The sequence below is a fragment of the Misgurnus anguillicaudatus genome, chromosome 21, assembly GCF_027580225.2.
Source record: "Misgurnus anguillicaudatus chromosome 21, ASM2758022v2, whole genome shotgun sequence".
Taxonomy (NCBI): Eukaryota; Metazoa; Chordata; class Actinopteri; order Cypriniformes; family Cobitidae; genus Misgurnus; species Misgurnus anguillicaudatus.
Genome location: NC_073357.2, coordinates 47381625 through 47402981, shown reverse-complemented (window position 1 = coordinate 47402981; position 21357 = coordinate 47381625).

The following is a 21357-nucleotide window of genomic DNA, read 5'->3' as shown; positions in this document are numbered from 1 at the left end:
CAGAAAATAGTGGTTTTCATCTCGTCACTTTCTTGGTATAGAAAACACCTTTTTATAGAAATTAGTCAAAATGGATTTATTGCGTTTTGGAACCAAACTCTTCATTTATTAATCATAAATTGAACTGTTTATTGAAAATTTGCATATTTTATTATATTTCTATTGCTATAATTTACAATCCAAGAAAAATTATTTTAACAAAATATAATAAATGACAACAATCTTCAATAAACTAAACAAATTCATTATTAAACACAAAGAAATCCCTGGAGCAGTACCCTTTAAAAAAGTACAGCTTTGCACCTACATATTAGTATCTCAGAGTTATATACTGGTACATATTAGGCCAGTGTTTATGAAGTATTTTTCTTAAAACGAGAATGCTTAAAAGACAGGTAAAAATCTGACACACTGGGCCAGTAACAAACAATCTTTATTGTTTGGCTCTGTAAATAATAGTTTTAATGAGCACAGAGCCAGACAGAAGCCATTATTAGAGCAAGCTGTGATAGACTCGGGGTCACCATACAAGACTGCTACATATGTGACCTGCTGGTTTAGCACAGTCAGAAAGTTTTCCACTGCCAGTCAAAATGATTGTTTGCACAATGTCGACCCCTATTAGAAACCTCTTTACCTGTCCCTCCAAACATGTAATGGTTTATATTTGTTGGGGCAAAGGAAGACACATAAATTTTTTTTTTACTTCAGCCTATCAATAAATACAATGTTTTCCTTCTAAACTAGAATGTATGTAAGTTAGGATTAACAGTGTTTACAAAAGTGTTTTAAAGAAGATGGCAGGCTGCTTTTTAAACATTAATTGCAAGCAATTATATTTCTGTAAAGATGTGGCCTTTAAAAACGTGCATTTTCTCCTGCGGCATTCAACAATTCATCCTGTAGAGACTCGCAGAATTTTGCAAGTGCTATAGCATATAAGAGCACTCCTCTAAACAATCATATGGCGCTTCATGTTAACCACGTGCATCATGCTTCTTGTCAAAATACAGTAAGTGTATACACACGCATCTAAAGGGTTAATGATAAAAGTGATGCTCGCATTTGCCAGATACTGGCTTAATCTCATGTGTAAACAGAGTTTTCTGTTAAGTTAGTGTCTTGTGAGTATTTTGTGAACTTGAGCGTCTTTTTTTATCATCAACCATATTGATGCATGTGCAACAGGCACTTATTTTGACAAAAAGCATGATGAGCATGGTTCACATGACACAACAAACACATATTTTGGAATGACAAGGAACAGACATGACACTCGAACACATATTTTGAATTTGCGCCCCTCAGAATAGAAGTCACCAGCCGCCATTGTTCAAGACGTTGACACTATCTTATTAGAGCAAGTGATAAAGTTTGATCCTACAAGCATTTTGGCCTTTACATACCAAAAAAACCCCACTGTGTCATTAAAATGAATGCATATTACATTTCAGGTACATTTATTTCATGTTCTGAAAAAAGTGAGAAAAGGAAAAGTGAGCTGAGAGACGAAAAAAGAATGTAATTACAAAAGTCAGCCAAGCCTCACGAAACGGGGCTTTAAGCCAGTCCTAGCATTGCTCCTGAGCGATTCCATTTGTCACTTTCATTATTCATACTCAGCTGTAAACAGGGCTGAATGAGTTTTTGCCATTCTGAAACGGCAGGTAATTTGGCCCAAGCTAGAAGAGCTGCACTAAATGAGGAGGCAAATGAGAGGTGGATATGTGTTCACATGGTTAATTGAGAGAGAGAGAGCGAGACAGCACAAAGAATTCTGGGTAATATGAGTAAATTAGTGCTCCAGAGTGGACCACTGTACAGCTGGGTACAGCTGGAACGCAACTACACAAAGGAAAAAAAATGTGGGAATTGTCCTAAATTCAATCTTCCTTTATTAACTCTAAAAATACTAGATTGGTTGAGCTATTTTTAAGTAATATTGTTAGGGTGAAATGCATTTGTGGGCTTCACTGTGCATGGTTGTTCTTGGGACACCTGGCACATTGACTTTGAATTGTAATTACATTAATCAGTCACATCAGAGTCAGGCAAGCACATGCGTCATAAAGAGCCTGTAATGTGAATCATAATGATCACAAATGTGTTCATTTAGAGACATTGCACTAGGGAGTACCGAAATAATACAACGGGTGATTGGTCAGGTCGCACATCCACACACAGGGAAGAGGAGAGAGAGAGATGGAGAGAGATGGAGGTTAAAGCTATAAAAGAGAAGCGGATCGCGCGGAGGCTTTGGGGCTCGAAAGTTTTCGAATCACCCCTGTGCTATCACACAGCAATCCATCAGTGCAAACCAAAGTCTTAATGAAAAGGAAAATGAAGAGAGGTGAGGAGAGAAAGAGATCAGAACAATAGTATCTGGCTTCACACCTTCCTTCAAGCTCTTGCTAAAGAAAGATTTATTATTCTCAGGTAAAAGATGCCAATATGAAGCAATTAACCTGAACCGCTTCTGTTTTGTTGTGTATATAAATATGCATTTTCAATTAGGTCTTCGTTGTAAGGCTGTGTATGGGTCTTGATTGCGGGTCTGAAACTGTTGCTGGGTGACACGTTCAGGGTCCCATCATCTGCCAGTCAGTCAGAGTCAAAGCATCATTATTTAGTGGTACTGCTGTCACCGGGCGTCTTCTCTCACCCACGTCCAGATTGAGCCTAATTGCTTCCTGTCTGCGGGGCCTGCCGCAAAGGGCTTTTACAAAAAAGTAAAAGTTGACGTGTGACAAGATTTGTTGTTGTGGACGTTAACCAGCACCTTGGAAATGACTGTAATCTGAGTTGCCACGGCGATGACCTGATTAAGCCCCGAACAATACCACAGCCACGACTTTCTCTCCCTGCGCAGCACTTCCTTTGGCCGGAGGACGGCTGATGATATATAATATCTCTTGGCAGCGGAGTTAATTATAACATAGCTTCATGCATCGCTCCAGAGGCTTGCTGTCGGACAGGCCTTTCTACCGGAGGACCACTATAATCCTAGCTGTCAGATTTCGACCGTCATTTTAGCGTGCTGCCGTATTGTTAGGGCGGCGTGTCTTCTATCTTTCACTGGTCTATTATTCACAGCAGTTTGTGAGTGCAATAAAGATTACTGCATAAGAATGTGCAATATTGCAAAGTTTAATTGGCTACTGGTAAGTGACAGTAAAACTGACATATCTGTCTGTGTTGTTTTGTCGTTTCTGACATCTTCTACACAAAGTGTCAGCTATAATTACGAAACAACACAATTATAGTGTAAACCATAATACGTAATTAATAATTGATGACGGGCCGTTAAATTATTTAAAAATAATGCACCTCCAAGGTGGTAATGCGGCACAACGTGAAGCGGAGGGTGTGCATTATTTTCAAATAATTCAAAGACTGGAGTCAATTATTGCATGGTTCCCACAAACAATCCTCAGACATTTGTATGGGGATTATTTTAAGACATTTGACAGGTTAGGTGTGCGTTTTACAGAAAAATAATCAACAACCGTCTAACATTTCTCAACCAATCAGAATTAAGCATTCAACAGCCCTGTGGTATAGTATAAGTATAACCATTTTGCAGGTCTTCAGTGGTATTACAAAAACAAATAAAAAACCAACAACGTTATTTTGTGTATTTGGTATAATACAATGTGTTTGTGTGGTTTATGGTTAAAAAACACATCATTTTCCACATACTGTACATTTTTTGTAGCTCCTGATTTCACTCTCTTCAAGAAAAACACGGAAAAGCTCTCTGTCCCTGATTGGCCGGCTAATCTGTTCGTTGTGATTGGAATACTTCTGACATCAGCCGGAAATGTGATGCTCCTTAACATGTTTGAAAGATTCAGGGCCCTATTTTAACGATCTAAGCGCATTGTCTAAAGCGCACAGCGCAGCGTCTAAATGGGCGTGTCCGAATCCACTCTTGCTAATTTAACGACGGGAATAATGGTTTGTCCGAGCGCATGGTCGAAAAGGGTTGGTCCTATTGTAATGGGAGTATTAACGTGCAGTAAACCAATGAGAGTCTCAGCTCTCATCCCCTTTAAAAGCAAGTTGCGCTGGCGCTATGTCTAATCCCTATTTAGATGACGGACTTTGTAAACTGAAAAACTAAGTGTAGGAAGAAGATCCCCAGTTTAAGATTAATGTTAAATAATTGTGTTGTTTTTCACTTGTATTGAAATTGTATTTTTTTTATTAAAACCTTTAAAACCCGTTTTCATTTAGTCATGGAAGTGAAAAAGCAGGCTTGTAATTGCTTTAAATGTATGGCTATCCAATATCATCAAAACATAATTTACAAGTATGTATAAGGTTTGTACTCTAAAAATACTTTATTTGTAACAAACAGGAGCTAAAGAATTTACAAACGGCTCTCCGTTCGTTTCAGCACTTTGGACAGCGGTTTTATTAGCAAAGAGTTTTTTTTAAGCATTACTTAAAATTGTTTCTCATCTCACCATATCCGCAGGTACAGAGTCATCATATACAATAAATCCATGAGGTAGCATTAAAAAAACATTTAAAAACAGATGCATTTGTTTAAAGCAAAGCATTTATTTACTTACCAGGCTACAGGTGAAGCAGCTCTTTGCGCCTTCTAACGTCTCATAATTAGTCCTCATTTATGTCCAAGAGACTCAATAATAATCTTTTACATTTAATCTTTCATATTTAAAAGCATTTTTGTGCTGCTGCGCATTCATGTACTTTGTGATAAGCAAACCCGCGTTGTCCTCCCGTTTATAGGCGCATATTACTAATGCGCTCTTTAAATAACATAAAACATATTGCGCCATTGACTTTAGACTTTAGACCAGGTTTTTGTTGGTCAATGGCGTAGTCTATTTTAGTTGCCTCAAAATAGCAACGCGCCTGGACAAACCTCGTTTTCAGACCAGAACGCCCATGGGCGCAAAAGGGGGTGCAAATGCATTTGCTATTTAAACAACGCGACGCTAAACGTGAAAATTAGAGTGGAAACTAGCGAAAGACACTTGCGTTGCGCATTGCGCTGCATTGCGCCGGGTGTAAGATAGAGCCCTCTGTTGCTAACAGGAGTTAACTTACAGGCTGAGTCCGAAGCGGGAGGAATTATGCTAATGTCAGTCTTCTACATCACCAATCCCAGGAAGTTAACTGTTGCCTACAATCCGTGTGTTTGCTGTAGTTCATGAAAATAGATTTACGTTGTAGATGATAACTCGCGTCATCTTTACTTTGGGGTTTGTACTATTGCATATCGTTAACATGTACTAATACACACTTACACAACAAAGAAAATGTAAAAACGTGAATCGGACAATAGGTGCTATTTAACATCAAATAGGTTTTTTATTTTACAACTCTTAGGTTGTTTAGCAACGACTTTGTGCTTTGGAAAGAAGGATGAAAGCGGCTCGGTCACTTTTTGCACATGGTTTTAGACGTAAAATGTAAAGCATCCCTTATTTTGCTTATTCACTAAAGCATTGATATTACAACTCATAATTTTTGAGCATATCTGGTGTTTTTCGGGATCAGCTGAACCAAACAAATAGAATAATTAAAAATTAAAGTGTAACCGACTTGCTTTTGCCCACAGAGTCCAAGCCAAGGACAACAGATCGGAATCTCTTCTCTTTTATTTTCTGCAAAATACGGGACTCTTTAAGAAATTAACAACCCTGATGCACCTCTCTTGCACACAATAGTGGGGAAAAAAGCGAGAGAGCATTAAGCGTCTCTCTCACCCAATAGCGATACTGCGTGCGTCACTAATTAGTGTCCCAACAATATTTACTCTAACTTTAATGTTTGTGCATGCATTTAAAATTATGCATACAACATACAAAAGAAGAATAAATGGAAAGTTTTGAGCAAAAATACACAACTCAGATAAATGACAAAAGAAACTAGAGCACTGTTCTGTAGCTAGTTACAAACGCACCCAGCATTGGATTAAAAATGCATAACCCTAACCTCTTGTCATTTAACCTAGACTGGATTGTTTCAACCCAAAATACTGGGTTGTTTTAACCCATTTTGGGGTCAAATATAAACACATTTTGGGTTAGTTTAACCCAATGGTTAGGTCTGTCCCTTTTTGGATTGAAAATAATCCAGAAATTTTTACCGAGCAAGAGGTTGTGTTAATGTTGCATTAAACTATGATTGGTTATTCGGACCCAGTATATTTTATAAAACACAAAGGTGTACAAAAGGTGAATGTAGATTACTATTATCCTTAATTTTTTTATTTAATATTTTATTGATACAGCAGCAGCCTTAAAAAATAATTGGTCATTAAATCGGTCTAAAAAACACTTTGCAGTCCTTCACGTCAATCAGCACCAGAGGAGAAGAATGAAATAAAAAAGCTGTTCTTCATATGTCTTTCATTTATCTGACAAACTCCATCACGCCAGTGAAGTCGAACTGTCTAGACTAATAGCAGCTTCACTCCTCTGAATTTAATTTCATACAGACATCTGTTCACTAAAAAATCCATCTCTTATGAATGTGTGTGTGATGTACCTGTTTATCAGACTCGAGCGTAATTGTCAGCGTGAATGACGGTGGAAATGACATGGAAATTGTTGCACTGAAACCACGATGGCTCAGTGAAGTGGCTGTCTGGAGATGCTAGTCTATCCAAAGTGATAAAACAAAATTGTGCAACATAATCTGACGGTTTACTCTTGAGTGTCTTAACTCTTTTTTAGGGTCACAATGAACAATGTAGCTGTCAATTATTCCGAGCTGGATCATAAGGTTCTGGTCCATAAATGTCACATGGCCCAATAAACCAACTTTTATGCAATGATTCTGTCTTGCATCTCACAGTGCGGTGCATAAAAATTAAGGGCTCACTGCCTGGGGCCACTATATGAATCTGGTGCCTGGTTGGTCAGCACTTCTGCCCGAATCATATCATTGCTCAGTATACTGATTCATATCAATTTGCGCAAGTTAATGAGTGTTCTAGTGTGTTTATGAATGCAGTGTTTTCCTCTTTTCAAATAACCTTCATATGCTTCCCAGGATTCCTGACCAGGCGGTCTGTGATTAAAAGGAATTCCTCTTCCTCCGCAACAGCGGGACAGACATCCCGTGTGGAGTTTTGAGAAAGTCTTGGCGGATGAAACACTCAGATGGTACGTCTGGGCGTTTAGTACTACACACAGAGAGAGCCAGTGGGAGAACATAGAAGATGGAGAGCATGACAGTGGGAAACGATGTGTGTGGTTGGACTGACGGAAGTTGATAGAGATGAATGTGTAGTTTATGTTTCAGGAAGTTTTTCAACAGTTTGTCAGAGAGTGTGATGTTTGTTGGCTTCTGTGGTCGGCATGTACTTAAGTGTCAATTTGTTGAAGCAGAACAATGATTGTGTGTGCATACGCGTAGAAGGAGCAGATTGTTTGGCCGCTAAAGAGGCATGCGGGCCCACAGAGTCCGCCCGCAGGTCAACCATAGCCAGAAGCAGATGAGCAGGTAGTCAGTTGTAGCTGCCAGTAACCAGTAACCGCCATTCACCAATGTGGCCCGCCAAGCTGAGAGATGTGACAGCACAGGCCACGTGCTGAGTGCCAAGCTGTCCAGTAGATCCGCACATGGGCCTGACCAGTTTCAGCGGGGCGGCACCATCCCAACAGTGCGAAACCGGATAGATAGAGAACGTCCTTCAACGGGACGCTTGGGTGTCCTGCACAGGCTTTCATGCATCTGTTATGAATGCAAATCCGCAGTGTCCCTTAAATTATGCCAAACTATTGTTCGCTTATTCACTGCTTCCTTTCTTCTCTGTCATTACACCATATGCTCGCTTTCTTTCTCTTTTTCATTTACCTTGATATTGACCTCTTTAAGATCTTATACAAATGCAAAAAAAATCTGAATGTTTTTTTTTAAGAATTTCATTTCATTATGTGATATTTAGGCAAACATTTTGGTTGCAGTTGTGCTGTACAAACTAAATGGCCAAATTTTGCCTGAGGCGTTAGTTTCACAATATTATTATTTTTTGTTTACATAATTGTTGGACAAAAGCAATATTACACCTTAGGTCACGCTTATGGCCAAATAAAAATAATATTTAGTCTAACAGAGCAATACTGTGTGGGATACTGATGTTAAGCTTCAGATCTATGCATTTGGTAGACGCTTTTATTCCAAGTGACTTATAGTACATTCAAGGTATACATTTTTAGTATGTATAATCATTGCACTTTCAGAATAAAGGGTACAAAAGTTGTCCCTGGGGCAGTACCTTTTTAAAAAGTTCACTTTTGTCCCTACATATTATTACCTTTTAAAAAGGTCCCATGGAGAACTTTTGTACCATTTTTTCCAAGAGTGTGGGAGAGTGTTGCAACAAATCTCTCCTATCCCAGCTTGATTTCCATTGTTCACGTACTTCGGTCTACAGTAAATGCTGAACAGGAACAGAGACAACCCTGCTGAAAAAAACAGCATACCAGCATATCGTCGCTGTCCGATGAAAACCACGTATGTCCATTTTGCCGATTTTGAGATTTTTCAACGGATTGAATGTCCAGGTTCATTTCCGTATACACTATGCTTCACATATCTAAATGGCCAATGAAAAGTTGTGAAATCATGTCATCTGATTTTCACGTATATCCATTTGGTGTCAAAGCTGTCAATCACGCCGCGTATCTCCCGCCCTGTGGAAGTATTTCGCCGGTCTCGTGAAGTTTCATCGAAGCTCAGGACTGGATAGCCGGATAAACACAGCCTGGTGATACGATTCACGCGTTTACGTGCATACTTTTCCCCTGCAGATCGGATCACAGATCGGAGTACACCACCCCCTTCAATACAATCCAAATTTGCATCCGATCGTCCTCAATCGTATTGATTAAGGTGTTTACATGAAGGCTTTTCAATACAATCAAGCCATCAATATGATTACAAACGGATTATTTAGTTGCATTTAAACGTACCTACTGACTTTCCTTCATCGAGGTAAACGTTTCCCCCTTGACGCCAGACGTACGTCTAGGAGTGACAACATTACGGTAGGACTGTGCAAACAAAGTATCTGTCTAGCATTACCATGTCAGTGTATTGATTCATTGTCCCTTCATAGTTTGCAGGAGACAGTTAATAAATGTATAATTAATATTAAATAAACTAAGCGTATTTAATAAACCAAGAGGTAGGCTATTTAATAAACTGAGCGTATTCATCTGTCAATATGAAACGTGACTTGGCCATTCTAATTATTGATCGGAAGAACGCGTATCGGCCACCCTTACTGTAAAATATGCACGTATGTCCATTTAAACTCAATTTTGGTCAAATGTGGATTAGATCATTACACTGGCAAGAATATGGTTACATGTAAAGATGCCGTACCAAGTATGACAACGCTACATTCAACTGCTTTTGAAATACAATGTTTTTTTCACTTCCTGAAAAATAACCGTTTTGGACATACGTGAGTTTCATCGGGCAGCGACGATATGCTGTGTTTTGGTGCTGGTTTGCTAGTGAACACCAGCTAAACCAGCATCAGCACTAGCATTAGCACCAGCATCCCATGCTGTTCATACCAGCAAGACCAGCATATGTTGTGTTTTGGTGCTGGTATGCTGGTGACCACCAGCTAAACCAGCATCAAACCAGCACAGCCCAGCATAATACCCATGCTGGTTTGATGCTGTTTTTTTCAGCAGGAAAGCGAAGCTCCCTGTACTGCCAAACTAAATAACGGCACTCTTGAAATCCCGCTTGCCAAATTAAATTACAGGACTGGAACTAACTATTGTGCAATTAAGTTTATTTGATGAACAATCAAAAGGACAATAAATAAACAAGATGAGTTGTTGTAGCTTCGAATGGAGCCTACATAATGCCTCCGGACCTCCATCAATACTACACAAACTGAGTGGAGGCTCTGCGTGGCTGCGTCTCTCTGGCTCGCGTTCACTCTCTGACAGATGTCTGAGCTTGGGAAGAATGACAGGACTTGAGATAGGAGATGTTTGGATGCCACTGTGAAACTGCACATATGGCCACCGCGTGGAGAAACACGGGCAGGGGGCTGCAGAATGAGAGAGAGAGAAAGAGTGATGGGGAGACGGAGAGAATGGGAAAAGAGAGGTGGTGTTATTCTCCCGCTTCAATGACTCCACCATATGATTGTGATGTAGACCGCATTTGACAGAAATGGAAAGCATTGACATTATGGAATTGTTTTTACTACAGCCTCTGAATGAACAACTGAGTTCTGTAAAATATATATCCACCTCCCAGTATACAAATAGTTCTTGCGTGGAATTTTGGTGAAGTCTTGCAAAAAGAGAGATTTTATCTTTGCAACACATTTTGGTTGCCACTGAAAAGCAAAACGCCTTAGAACTTGTTTATATCCCTAGTGACTAATTGCAGAACATGTTTTAATATGAACTCTGACAATATGGAGTGAATTTTGTGCCATCATCAAACAAACAAATCCAAACAAATAGAAAACGCTTGCAAATACAAAAGGCAATTTGAAAGAAAATGCAGATGTGTAACAAATATGTACTGTGATACTGGTAAAGTTTCAAATATATTTTGTTTGACTGGGTAACAAACAAGCTAATTATATTTATAAGACAAAGCTAAAAACAGGTTGCATTTCGTGGAAGATTCATAACATATACAATGTTTTGCATTTAAGAGTTTCCTTAATGAAAGCATTGTTGACTCTGATGAGGACTACACTCCAGAGACAATAACGCTACTGCATCGTCAACTCGAGGAAAAGCCACGCGATATTTACTCTCATTTGATTCATTCGTTTATTCCTTTTTTGCCTTGTTTGCCTTCGCTGACTGCATATGCAGGTACTGTGAGTTCTGAATGCTCTTTCTCTGCCATAGTTTTGCTCTTCCTAGATTTCGTACCTCGTGCACTCTCAAATCAATCGGGTGTGCCCATGTCTGGGCAGATCCTGTAGCAACAGGGGTGGTGCCATGGTCGCGAGAGAGAGTGATAGTCATGCAAGCCAATCATTTGTTTCGTCCCGAATGGAAATAATTAGCCGTGTTGAAAACAGCCGTGGAAGGTCTACAGACACTCGAGTTTTATACTCTCTTTTTCAGAGTACTTACATTTTACTTATGTATTGGTATATAAAGACAGTTTAAACAAATTTCTGCCTATCCTGACTTTAACCACAAAATATGTTTTTCAAAATCCATAGTTAAACCATGGATAGTGTAGTAAAACTATAGTTACTCATTTGTTTATAGTTCTTAACAGGATAGTTCAGCTAAAAATGATACTAAACCCATGATTTACTGACCCTCAAGCCGTCTGAGGTGCATATGTCCATCATTTTACAGACGAACACATTTTCAGTTATTTTAGAAAATGCCCTAGATCTTTCAGTTTTAGAAATATAATGATATTATATGTTATATTATTATATAACGATAACGATATGAAAAAAAATGCATTAATCCTTCACAAAAGTTATCCAAATGGCTCCAGGAGGATAAACAAATGCCTTCTGAGGGTAAACAAGTCGGTCATGTCGTATTTAAAACTTTACAAATGAAAATAACTAGCTTCCGGTAATGTCACCATCCTCTGTATTCAGGAGATAGTATCAGCATAGTGTACACACTTTTCTTAGTGACGTATGACAAAAGCGGAGGGCAGAGACACAGAGGAGCAGCATAGAACCCCCTTCAAAGTAAGTTCACGCTCATCTGAATGCAGAGGCATCTAAGATGGCGGCGTTAAGTATTATGACTCTATTTAGTTATCTTAGTATTCAGTAATTCACCTGTAAAGCATCAGATATGCTGTTAGCCACTTAAATAAGTGAACATGCTTATAAAATTTGTCAGCTGATCTTATGAATTTTAATTATATGAAATTGCATAATTGATATAATTAAGTATAGTCCAAATAGGCCTGCCTGATTGTACAACTCCCCTTTAATATATCTTTAACTAGCTGTAAGTGCTGCTCATACATACATGGTTTGCATTCTCTTAGCCATTTCTAAGTCATGGTCAGCTCGGTATGAAGTTGATGCTAAGAACATGAATGTAACCTCAAAAGTAATTTACTTCACTGATCAAATGTACGCTCATATAATTAGAAAGATTGATTTAGGTGCAATTATGTTATTATGGACTACGAGCTTGTAATTAGAGAAATGTTCTTAAGTGGTGAGATGTAGGTGGTGTTGTACAATTTCTGCCTCTGAGGGACGAAGTCTGATTCTTTTGACCTTTCAGAGGACACACACAGAGAGGCAGAGATTGGAAACCTTCAATCTTTTAGCTCGTTACCTTGGCTACCAGCCAAATAGCCAATCATCACTCAGGGTTTTGTTTCCCACCCCTCCTTCCAGTACTCTTTTAGCCATCCTAGCACTTCCTGTGGGTGTCTTACATCCAGAAATGGAAGATTGACAAGTCTGGAGATGTTTTGGTAGACAGCCAGCATTCTACACATATGGAGCAACATGCCGTATGAAACGATCATAGCTGGTTACATGAACACACATACGTGGACAACACACACACACAGCATTAATTCACAGGGTAAGGTTTCATCCATCAATCAGCCTTGCGCCCTGGGATTAGCTTTAAAACATATCTTTACACTGTGACCATACAGTGGGGAATATCTAAAAATAGTCTGATGAGAATGACATGAAATTGCTTTTTGTGAAACAATGTTGAAGCCCTTAAAAGAGTTTGTATCTCATTATAATGTTGATTCCTGTGTTCTGTATCATGGGTAGAGATCTAAACTATGGTTTGTTGCACCTGTCACAAGGTAGACTCTACAACATTAATTATTTGGCTTAAACCAGCGACACTTTAGCAGAATATACTCTCTTGAGTTGGCACGAAAACAGCATTTGAAAAACAAAACACAAAGTCAACAGACAATGCACAAAAGACAGTGCATAATTTTAGACTACTTTAAGTCTATTGGGATTCATATGACATTAGAGTGCATCAGGCAAAACAAATGATTTTTCTCACATCAGTGGCTCTGTTTAGCAGCACACCATATGACGGCAGTCAGTGACATTATTCTCCTAGAACCCTAAACAACCATGCCACACTTTTGCAAGCATAACAAACATAATAAAAAAAGAAAATGTTTTCGGTTTGTATAAATTCGGTTTGTGAAATTAGTGTGGTCAGCTGGAGACCTTTAAAAAGGGATCCTGTCATGCATTTTTACTTTATTTAGTTGCCGTTAAGTATAAATAGGTCTGCAAAGTTACAGCTCAAAGCCCAAAGGGATATATTCTCTTTAAGGGGCTAATCAAACCAAATGCGTTTAAAATGAAAATGGAAATGCACGGCGCTCCTCACTGCCCACCATGTTTTTGGTTACTTTAAGGAGGTGTCACACCAAAGCATTTTTACGTGGCTGAAAACGCCCGGCAGACAGTTTTATTTAAGACGACTGCCAGCTTTCTTCGTCTTAAGGTTTTGGTTGCTGTGATACTTCTGGTTTGTTTATCAGTCGTTGACCGAAGCACCGGTTGGTTGTTGTGATATTTGTCCCACCCCTCCTCTGCTGTGATTCATCAGCTCATTTGCATTTAAAACGACACATTTTGCTTTAATAAATTATTTGTATGGCATTTTAAGCTAAAACTTTACATACATTTTACATCTCAAAAAATTCTTGTGAAATGTCGCCTTTAAAAATTAAGATGCTACAAGCTATGCCATCGAACAACCATTTTGGTTCCCCAAAGAACCATTTTGTCACAGGCATAAAAAAACAATTATTTCTTACTTTTCAATAACCATTTCCCACTACATTTTAACATAATTTTACCATTAATTTACCATGTGTTGGCTAGCAAAGCATAAATAGGAAAGAAACAGCTTCTGTCAAAAATTAATACTTTCCAATCAGCTCAACAAACCAAGTGCACTAAACATCATATATGTACTGGCCGCCCTCTCATTTTCTCAAGTGGGCTACAAGTGGTGCTCAGAGAAAGTACATGTGAGAGTGTGAGAACAACAACAAGCAAGCAAGAGAAAAAACAACGGAGAGAGAAAGAGTGGGATTGAGAAAGACAAAAGAGGTGTGCGAAAGCTGAAAAAAACTGTCTGTGAAAAACACAAAGGTTGGTGCCAGGTTAGGAAGGGGAAAATAAGAGTCAAGTTAACAAGAAAAGGAGAGAGCAAAGCAAAAGATAAGTAATTAGTGGCACAATAATTATGGAGGGCAGACAGTGAAGCATGTACCATCAACAGGTAACAAATGAGTATGGCATTCATAAGATGGATCGAGAGGAAGTCCCCTCCAGGCAAGAGAAGATTAATCATGAGTAAAGGAGATGATGGAGAAATGATGTTTTGTTGCTTCGGAAACTTGGGTCAAATCTCTCAACAAGTGTTGTGCGTGTGTAGATTTTTTCATGTAAGGCAGAGGTTCACATGCTTTTTTGATTTGGGAAAGTTTTTAGAATGACAGAAATCACTTTCTTCGAACATTACATAATGTCAGACATTGTTACATAACGGTCAACTTAGGTTCAGAAATTACGTTCAGATACAGTACACGGTAGGGTGCTAAATAAAAACTTCTACAAATTAACTTTTGCAAAAATATTTCATCTTTATGGAAGCGGTTGAGTTCATATTTGCGTCTTGGTCAGGTCGTACATTTCATATAATATTTTAATTGAAGCTGCATGCTTTATATAAAGTCTAGCCTCTGGCTACAGAAATTATGTTAGATGGCAAATTGTTTAAAAAAAAATATCAAGAATAAAATGTACTTCAAAGAACCAATCCCAAGGCTGTAAGGTATCAATGCGATGGATATGTTTAGCTTTAAAAATTAGTAACTTGAAATAAAAGAACCCTTCTCATATTATTGCCTCCCTAGGACAAATCGCCTTATTCTCGCTTTGAATAAAATCCCAAACAACATAAAATCATAACCTATCCTAAAAAAGAAAATATAATAATAAAAATAAGAAACTAAGTATAAATAAAAGTAAATCTCATATGAGTGACAAACATTTAGCGACCATCGCACAACCCCCAACTGCTTTATTCATTTTCTTCAGGATTCACAGTCACAAATATTCCCCCTTAGCCCCTATTTTTTTTCTGTATAGGAATGGCATGGAAGTCCATTTTCTGCTGCCAACTATTCCGTCTGCCACAGCTGATTTCACAAATGATGGGCCAACAGTGGCAAGACCGCAGGGGTAAATGGGAAAAGATGAGGTTTTCACTGAGCGCCTGGCACCCCCGCCCTCGTGCTTTCCTCATAAATAACGGTGTCTGATTAAAATACTGTGAAAGGGAGCCGAGTCATTTAAAGTTCAGAGATTTTACCTCCAGCCTCTGTGTGTGCTAGTTTGAACAGGTCAGCATTGAATGCCACTTGGGACTAAACACACCGATATACACTGTCCTGCTTGTGCGTATTCACAGACAAACGAACCTAGTTGGCTTACAACACAGATGTTGTTTAATAGTGTTTTTTTCCTCAAAAAGTGAATATGCTAATATTTGGTGATGGTGTTTGGTCACAGATCATTTGATTTACTTGGCAAATTCACACATTACATTAAAATAATAAAATAAATTACTATTTTGAAACGGGTACAGTATGTGCAGATAGATAGACAGACAGACAGACAGACAGACAGACAGACAGATATAGATCTAAACTAATAATAACTAAGTACTGCTAGTGTATACACGAAGATGATGAATGGATGGAGCGATGGACGGACGGACAGACAGATAGACAGACAGACCTACACATCCTCATGCCCATGGCGTCAATATTTGACGCACTTGACCATGCGTCAATATGTTACGTGGAGGGTATACCTTTCGCGTCATTTTTTGACGAACTGGGGACTTCAATACTATTACGTCCGTTGCATTCTCTTTCCTATTTTCTTACCATTTTCGCGTCGGTTTAGGGTTAGATTACGCAAATTACACAGTGTACGCGAAATTAAACAGTTTAAACAGTTGTCACCTGGCGTTGGGGTTAGAGTTAGGTACGACAGTTGTCACCTGGCGTTGGGGTTAGAGTTAGGTTTGGGTAGGGATGTCATTATGTAAATCTAACCCTAAACCGACGCGAAAATGGTAAGAAAATAGGAAAGAGAATGCAACGGACGTAATAGTATTGAAGTCCCCAGTTCGTCAAAAAATGACGCGAAAGGTATACCCTCCGCGTAACATATTGACGCATGGTCAAGTGCGTCAAATATTGACGCCATGGGCATGAGGATGGGTTGGACAGACAGACAGACATATAGATAGATATAGATCTGAACTAATAATAACAAAGTACTGCTAGTGTATATACGAAGATGATTCATGGATGGATAGAGGGATGGACGGACGGACGGACGGACGGACGGACAGCCAGCCAGCCAGATAGATAGATAAAGATCTGAACTAATAATAACTGGTGTACTGCTAGTGTATACATGGAGATGATTGATGGATGGATGGATGGATGGATGGATGGATGGATGAATGAATGGATGGACGGACGGACGGACGAACGAACAGACAGATGGACGGACGAACGGACAGACAGATAGATAGATATAGATCCGAACTAATAATAACTAAGTACTGCTAGTGTATACACGAAGATGATGGATGGATAATGGATGGGTGAATGGATAAATGGATGGACGGACGGATGGAGGAATGGATGGACAGACGGACGGGCGGACAGATAGACAGACAGACAGACAGACAGATAGATAGATAGATAGATATAGATCCAAACTAATAATAACCAAGTACTGCTAGTGTATACACGGAGATGATGGATGGATGGATAATGGATAATGGATGGGTGGATGGATAAATGGATGGACGGACGGATGGATGAATGGATGGACAGACGGACGGACGGACGGATAGACAGACAGACAGATAGATAGATATAGATCTGAACTATTAATAACTAAGTACTGCTTGTGTATACACGAAGATGACGAACGGACGCATGGACAGACAGACAGATAGATATAGATCTAAACTAATAATAACAAAGTACTGCTAGTGTATACACAAAGATGATGGATGGACGGACGGACGAGATAATGAATGGATGGATGGATAATGGACGGGTGGATGTATAGATGGACGGACGGACGGACGGACGGACGGATGGACAGATAGACAGACAGACAGATAGATATAGATCTGAACTAATAATAACAAAGTACTGCTAGTGTATACACGAAGATGATGGACGGATGGACGGACGAGTGATAATGAATGGATGGATGGATGGATAATGGATGGGTGGATGTATAGATGGACGGACGGACAGACGGACAGACAGACAGACAGACAGACAGACAGACAGACAGACAGACAGACAGACAGACAGATAGATATCTGAACTAATAATAACTAAGTACTGCTAGTGTATACACGAAGATGATGAATGGATGGACCAATGGACGGACGGACGGACGGACGGACGGACAGACAGACAGACAGACAGACAGACAGATAGATAGATAGATATAGATCTGAACTAATAATAACAAAGTACTGCTAGTGTATACACAAAGATTATGGATGGATGGATAGAGGGACGGATGGACGGACGTACGAAGTGCCAGCCAGACACATAGATAGATAAAGATCTGAACTAATAATAACTAAGTACTGCTAGTGTATACATGGAGATGATTGATGGATGGACGGACGGACGGACGGACGGACGGACGGACGGACGGACAGACAGACAGACAGACGGACAGACAGACAGACAGACAGATAGATAGATATAGATCTGAACTAATAATAACAAAGTACTGCTAGTACACAAAGATAATGAATGGATCGAGTGATGGACTGACGGACAGACAGACAGATTTGTCTTTTATTTGCGTTTTTCATTCCAGCCAACACCAAAAAGGCAGAACACATCACATTTCACATCTGACTCTTGCACCCAACATAACTCCAGTAATATTAAACTGATAACCCTCAGTTGACTGATTCATCAGTTCAGCCTTCATTAAAAGGATCTAAAATCCCACTCTTTAATTTCCTCTCATCATGCAAACAAAATAGCAGTTTGAGCCTCATTACACTCTATCGTGATTCAATGATCCAAAATCAACACGCGCGCGCGCGCAATACACTCACAAACATGAATCTGAATTAGAGCCAGAAGCAATTCTGACATGTGAACGGACAACCCTGTCAAATCAACATATACGAATAGAGCAGATTCAGATCTGTGTAGTCATCAGAGAACCCCACGATCAATTAGCAGAGAAAATAAACGCATCCAGTGTCTGGAATGGCTACAGGGAAAATCACAGTTTGAGAAAAGGACATTATCCCCAAGTAAATTCAATACGTTTCATCACGTCCTCATTTAATGGGCTGGAATCGTTTGGAGAGAAGCTAATGTAATGGAAAGGAAGCATGCGAGGGGAGAGGGAAGGGGAGGGGGTGTAAAAGATGGTACTTTCCGGTAAGCCTGGCACTCCTGGCTCCAAAGGTACGGCCAGGCGCTCTATGTGGGTGAAATTTGAGAAGGTGTTGTTACTTTGCTAATGCTGACAAATGCTGTAAGTCAACTAAATGGCCAATTAAAGCAATGCTGTATATGCACACTCAGTTGATTTAAACGGATTAAGGTGCACTCTTTATTATTGGTGCGACTCCATGTGTCTTGTTCCATCATCCTTCTCTTTTTTTATATAGTTGTGTACCGGCAGCTTTCCGTATGATACCCGTGTAAACATGACAGCAATTGGAGAATCTTTAGTATGATAAGTTAGAAGGAAACAATGTAACAGAAAACAGGATCTTGTATAAATTGCATTTTAGAGCCATTGCAATTTATTGTACTGTAGCTCACTGCATGTTAAGCCAGCTAGCAGTCTTATAGACGGTAAATCTATGCTGTGCACATTCAGAGAGAAATAAAAAGTAGGGAAAATGCTCTCATACACACCGTTTAATTAAGGGCTTCTGGGAATTATAATAAACGCTATGAGAGACTGCCTGGTGATGAAGCATAAATCCATAGAGCCGGCAGCCGACGAGCCACAATCGAATGCGCTGGCAATACTGCTCATCTAGCACACAACTGCATTGTGCATGTTTTTTTGTGTAGAAGAATGTGTGGACATGAAGCTAGATATCAAACAATATTAAAACATGCAGTGGTACACATGACAGCATGACATTTTCTCATTTCATGTTGCCTCTTAAGCCGGTGTTATTGGTAAAATCTCCCTTGCAAGTGATATTGTTTGACTGGATCCAGTGTCAAGTGACATCAACCACAAAAGAGTCTTATGAAAGCATACACAGTCTGAGCCTAAAGTGCTACACTTTGATACAATCTGTTGTGACACAAATGTTACAGCATGTACTGTAGCATGAGGTAATTTTACATCACACTTCGCAAGAGATGATTTTTACTCGCACAAATAGTGTATATTCTGTCAAATTAGGACTATCGGTTTATTTCTATGTAGATGTTTGTTTGAGTGCATGTCTGTGTGAAGTTAAGCAGCTCTGTCAAAGCGCTACAGTTTGACAGTTGTTCTAGTTTTGCTGACGTGGCTGCTAACGGCTATAAAAACAAGCTTTGCTCAACACCGGCTTGAGTAAGCACTACATTAGTTTGGCAGTAAACCCTTTAGAATGTGGAACAAGGGTCCAATTAGCAAATTGTAGACAGTAAGTGTTCACACACAGCCTTACATGTTCTCTAATAAACAGACTATTTAGTAATATTAAGTGTGAGCAAGCTAAAAACATCAGCAAGAGGGAGAAATGGACTATTTAAGCTGAAGATCAAAGCTATTAGGTTGCATTATTTAGCTCTGTCTGCTGTTATGGCTGCCAAATCATCACAATAAAGCAGAATACCTTAATTAACTATTAATGGCTTAGTGTATTATGTATTGTGTTGTAGACGAACATTAGTTGACAAATAAACCCTTATGGTGTTTGTAAACAACAAATAATCAACACATTAAAAGTAGCATTTTGAAATGAATATTGGACAGAAGTTCTCAAACCTGATTGGACGAGAAACATTTAAGGAGTTTATATATGACCAGAACAGAACTGGTACACTGAAACAATACAGCCACGAGGTTATCGGTTTTCCTCAGTGGACATGACATGGCAGACACAGCAAATCACACATAGTTAGTCTCTCTCTCTCTCTTTCTCTCTCTCATAAGTATAGCTCCACACACTGAAAAGTAATTCACAAAAAGTTGCAATATTGTAAAATAAAATAACTAAAGAGATTACATTACATTTTACTAAAATGCGTCCGAGATTTGTCCAGGGTCGCTTGTTTTTTCGGTTCATTCACACTGCCAATGATTTTCTGGAATCTGGGCATGCTTTCACACATAACGTAAAATTCTGTAAAGACACACACTATTTAAAATCCTGCACTTGATAGGTTGTTTCCACAGCGTCTGAAGTTTGCTAATTATCCGTGAATTCTTACTCAAGATACCACATGCGTGCATTTTAGCTTATGACAAGATCATAAGGAGCGTGTGATGCACTGCTCACTCTGATGAATGATCTCAGATTCAGCGCGGATGGTGACGAGCTCCCTGATCTTAACTTTAGTCCAGTTGCTGACATTTCTCATTGTGAATGTTGATCTGCGTTTGAATCCCTGGGCTCTATCAGACACCCTGCGCAATGCAACGCAATGCGCGATGCAAGTGTCTTTTGCTAGTTTCCACCCTGCGCAATTATCATTTTCACGTTTAGCGGCACGTTGTTTAAATAGCAAATGCATTTGCTCCCACTTTTGCGCCCATGGACGTTCTGGTCTGAAAACGAGGTGTGTTCAGGCGCATTGTTGGCGCATTGCTATTCTGAGGCAACTAAAATAGACTACGCCATTGACCAACAAAAACCTGCTCTAAAGTCTAAAGTCAATGGGGCAATGTGTTTTTTGTTATTTAAAGAGCGCAGTAAATTATGCGCCTATAAACGGGAAGAAAACGCGGGATTCTGTCACGGCTAGTCCGTGACATGTTTTGTGTTTTGCACTTATCCGTTTAACCCCTGTCTTACTTCCCGAGTCATGACAGAATAATCCGGCCAAACTGGACGCAGCAAGTTCACGGAGGGCGGCTCCCCCAGGAGTTTCGTCGAGGGGGAGTAGTGACATCGGGGTTCATTCCCCATCAGCCGCGATGTCTCTTGGGGACCACCGTGAGCGATCGCTCGCTCCTGCGGGTCTGCGGGAGGAGAATCGGCCCAGGCGGTCCCCCAACGGTTGAGTCGTCGTCGACGGTCCCTCGGAGGACCACCGTTCCGCTCGTAGGGGGATCCAGAACGG